This window comes from Perissodus microlepis, chromosome 16 (assembly GCF_051167445.1).
Source record: "Perissodus microlepis isolate ML-2025 ecotype Zambia chromosome 16, ASM5116744v1, whole genome shotgun sequence".
Taxonomy (NCBI): domain Eukaryota; kingdom Metazoa; phylum Chordata; class Actinopteri; order Cichliformes; family Cichlidae; genus Perissodus; species Perissodus microlepis.
The window spans coordinates 2,172,074-2,176,958 of NC_140476.1; positions in this window are offsets into that span (position 1 = coordinate 2,172,074).

Consider the following 4,885-nt stretch of genomic DNA (forward strand, 5'->3'; position numbering starts at 1 on the left):
GTGCAGGTTACCACTCTGTGGTGGGAGTGATTATATGGGCATGGCTTACTTTCAGGCGTAGGAGGGGAGGTGCAACAATGAGAGGGACTACCCACGCAGACGTGGGGCAGGCAGGCTTTTGCGAAACAAAGATCATTCATATGTAATGTTGCTTTGTCTTGCTTTTGCTTCGTTTATTTGTTTGTTTTTATGTTTGAAGAAGAATTGCTCTAAAATAACCTTTCATCACGCAGATTACCAAACTTAACAAACTGTGTGTGGGAGTGGGAGAGGTGGGGACTGGTGGTTACAGGGGAGCAGCACTGCCTCTAGGTTCAAGACCAAACTTCGCCTCTTTTCTCCAGAGATAAAAAGCATCTCATGTGAAGCTTCTTCCTCTGCTTCATTTGCACCAACCAGACTTCGCTTTACTGCAGGGCACTGATGCAATGCAGCGTTTTGGCATATAGGTTTTATACAGTCTGAGCAGCGATCTGCAGGAATTAGGTCACATGGCGTCAGTGTCTGGAAAGTCTCCAGTAGCCTACAGTTTCAGTGTCTGGAAAGTGTTTATGTCCAGGTGTTTTACTGAAACGAGTCCACTGTGATACAAGCTAACTCCTGTAATGTGCAAATCCAGAGGTTTGCCATTCTGCCTCACCCACCGTCCATCCTCTTGATTCTTAGCTTCCACATTTCATTGGTTTTCGATTGGATTTGATTTCGGTCGAACTCATAAAAAGCATGAGTAGTGGATTACATCTGAACAGGAGTTTCTTTTGGGGATTGCTAACGGGGAGCGGCGGCACTGCAAACAGATACCTATCTTTAGAAGAAAAGAACTCTAAGTGAATCAGACTTTTGTGTTTTTTTTACAGTGAAATTAGAATCTGGAAACTTATTCAACGTCAAAACTTAATGGTTTAATAAAAGGAAAGCCCTTCATAGTTAACTGCACCCAAGTCTCCAGCTTAGGATATTAACCGCATTAACAGCTTTGATTCGACAGCAGTTCTGCTGCGCAGTTAGCTTTTATGTGGACATGTCCTGAAATGTAAATGCAGACACCTTTATGGTACAAAGACTGGAGTTACATGGGTTACCGCTTGATGTGTACTTCACGCTCCAGGCCGTGCTAGAAATGAAAAACAGCTCACAGGGTGTCATTATTTCCTCTGCGATGTCATGAGCTCAACAGTTACAGCAGTAAAGCAGATTAATCGGCAGCCAGCTGGTAATTTAAGCCAATCAAGCCACGTGAAATGTGAGCGAAGGCGCTCTGACTGCGATGTTATGTGCGTCAGGAAATCTGGGCACATTTTTGAGGCGTTAGAGAGATTTTATGTTGGCATCATTTGGCTCTGCTGTGACATCTGTCGTAACACTTCATTTTATTGAGCATTTGCTTCACACCAGGAGACAGTGATTAGTTACAGGGGAACTGATTATGATGCACCACAGTGTGCCCGTTACGTTTTGGCTCATGCATGGGAAGTTTGTCGGCGTGTGCTGCATGACCGAAAACATATTTTCTTCTCAAAAATTTAGAAATATGAAACAGATTCAACAGCTGTCAGCATAAAAGTCTGAGTCATTGTATGTCGACATACACGGACTCGGCTGCTGATCAGCAGACACACAGGTCATCCTATCCCATGAGCTGAATCCAGTGTTTCTGAAGAACTGAGGAAAGATCGCTCCTGAGCGCAGAAAGCCTCACATGTGTTTTTGGTTACAGACCGACAACATGATGCGCTGTGCTTCTTCGTCTCTCCGTATGCCTTTGGGACAGCGAGCTGTTCGTTCTTTCTTCTTTAACGTACAACTCGTGACAACAGAAAACCATAAAAATGTTTAAAGCAGAGGAACAAACAACTTCAGGCGTGTAGCAAAGGACAGGAAAACAACGTGCGTCATCTAATCATGCCAGCGTCATGAGCTAATCATTTTTAAACCAACCTTATGCAGTGAGATAATTATGTGACATTAAAATGCTGTTACACACAAACTGAGGCTAACCATAGGAAACTGCCAACAATAAATGGAATGCTTCCGCTCTGTGGTTACTTTTCCCCTCACTGATGCTTTCATCTAAAACAAAACTTTTAACTTTAATAATCCACTTTTGTTTTTTGGTTTTTCATAAAACTTCCCCCCCCCCCCCCCCCCCCCCCAAAAAAAAAAAAAAAAATCAACTTGTGTACTGCAGTAATTCAACATGTGGGCCCCCTCAGTGGCCCATCTCTGGTTAACTTAATCTCTTCCTGCTACTGCTCTGCTGTGATGAGTGACAATGATGAAGCTGGAAATCCAACCTAACATCATTATCTTGTTATTGTGCAAACCAAATGCCCGATGTGGCTTTGCATTTCAATGCAAGAACATCGTTACGGTTAAAGTGACTGGTTTCAAAGGGTAATTTGCTATTAAAAGCAAATTAAGCAGGATGACCAGAATTTCAGGAAATATTTCCATTATGTGACCTGTGGAATAAAGGAAAGCATGGATACAGACACCACACCTCCTTTTATTTGTAAAAGTATACAATTTGTATTATAAAACATATGAAACACTGTATGCTGTTTAATCTTTTCATCCCGGATTTAGCTGAAAGGTTGCAGAAACCAGAGCAGACTACACGAGATCTTGATGTTGGCAAACATCCTGCACTGTAGAAGGAAAGTGGAAGGTCTGTGAGAGCGCATAAAAAGTCAAGAAAAAGGTGAACGAAAGTTGGAAAGTGTAAAAGCAAAAGAAGGAAGGTTGGAAATTTTCTCCAGAAGATTTCAGTCTTCTGCAGAAGATATGAGTAAGCTCTAGGCAGCGGGGGCGTCGTGAGAGCTGATAATAAAAGTGAATGTGAGTTGAGAAATTTGGGAAGTGCAAATACAGCGTTAATGCTGAGGTGTGGAAAGCATACTGTAACTCTATGAATGCATTGCACAACACATGCACAATGATCATTTTGAGAAGGAGGACAAGTGTGAGGAAAGAGGTCACAGCTGCAGAGTCTCTGCAAAGCAACTGCACATTCCCATCCAGCTTTTCCTGTTTCCTTCTCCTTCGTTCTCTCAGCACGCTCGTCCAAAAGCCTTTTGGTGCCGTCTGCTTGTGCAGGCAATCGTTCATTCTTCTCTGCCTCCTTCTTTCTTATAATCATTAAGTGTGTTAGTGTGTCTTGAGCAACGGTCATTCCTTGCATACTACTGTAATGTCTCAGAGGAGTCTCCTTTGGCTCTTAACAACGATTCTTGAGAGTTCGGAGCTCCTTTCTGTCCTCTTGCCTGGAGTTTTGTGTGTGTGATTATTTTTAAATGATTTGATTTTGTCCAGACTTTTGGGAGATCACCTTTCACAATAAAATGAACTCAAGCAAGGAAGTATGAATGTCTGTAACAATTTTTGTGCTCATCCATCAACAAACTTGGCAATGACACATCAGAAAAGAACGTTTTTTTCTTTTTGCATAGTCGTTGGGAGGAAGGAGTGGCACGATGGCACGATGACACAGAAACCTGTAATTGTCTACATGCATTCACCTTTTTCTCTCAGTAGGTCTTAAAGCATTGTGTGCACTAAATGTACAATACTGTATGATTTTATGTAATTCATAAATAACCTTGGACCTCGACGACATGCTTTATTGAATATAAGCTTTGTGAATTGTTGCTGCTGCTCCCTGCCACACATTGTGTAATATTGTACATGTATTAAGATCAGTTATTATATTTTACTACTTGGTTTTTATATTTAATTTACTCGTTCTAGTTTTTAGTGCCATTTTACATATTGTTTAGTAGCATGCTGTATATACACAGACCCAAATACCTGCGTTTCATATTAAAAATGTGAATTATACAAAAAAAAAATCACTTAAAGTCTCTCTTAACATTTTTTCTTTGTTTCCAGCTTCGGCCTTCATCCTTCTCCTCCAGGGAGATGATTTCACAGTCTAAGGAAAGATGGAGCGATTAGACGCACAGGCCCAACACGTTTCTCACTTCTGTTAGTTTTGGATATCTTCAGATCTCACAGTTTGTACCTGTTCAGATCTGGGTTGAAATGTACCATGAATATCTGCAGCTGAGTTGTTATTGTACTGGGATCCTTCACAGCCACCAGCAAAGGTTTTACATTTGGATCTTACTTTCACAATCTTAGTATTTTAGTAGTAAACTGTCACAAATGTAAATACATCAACATCAAACAACATTTTATTTTTCCCACAGTGTGTTTGCTCATTTATTTGACTGTTCTTGAGTTTTAGACACATATAAGATGCCTGGTTCAAAAAAGCAAATGAAAATGGTTGTAAAAATGTGGATTATATGTGGGTGGCACCCCCCAGGAGAGGCTGATATCTGCCCTTTCTGTGTAAACCCAACCGCAGCCATTTGCTGTGGAGACGTGCAGGAAAACTGCATGACAACCCGAGAGAGCGTGAGAGCAGAATGGCCTCTACCATCTCCACCACCACGAGCTTCAGCGCACCGTAGATATGAATGATTCAGATCCACAACCACCGGATTAGAACAACCGGCAGGAAACATGCTAATGTGTCATATATACTTCATGGACCACATCCACTGTTACAGTCATGGGGATACACGTGTTTTTGTCGTCCTACCCACTTGGAAAGTGTGACACACAGGGTCTGGTGAAAGTAGCAGACACAGATGGTCAAACATGAACAAAAACAAACATATTTATTTGAACTGATGCTCCTCATGTAGGAGGACTACGAGGTGTAGCAGCTCGGTCATGGCAGCTTAAAGTATAGAAGCTTCAACACTTCATCACAAAGACTGAAGTGATTCTGAGTGTATATGTGAGACTGTATGTGCTTTTGAAATACTGTTTAAAGTACATACATGTAGATTTTCTCTGATTCTGTGTGAATGACATA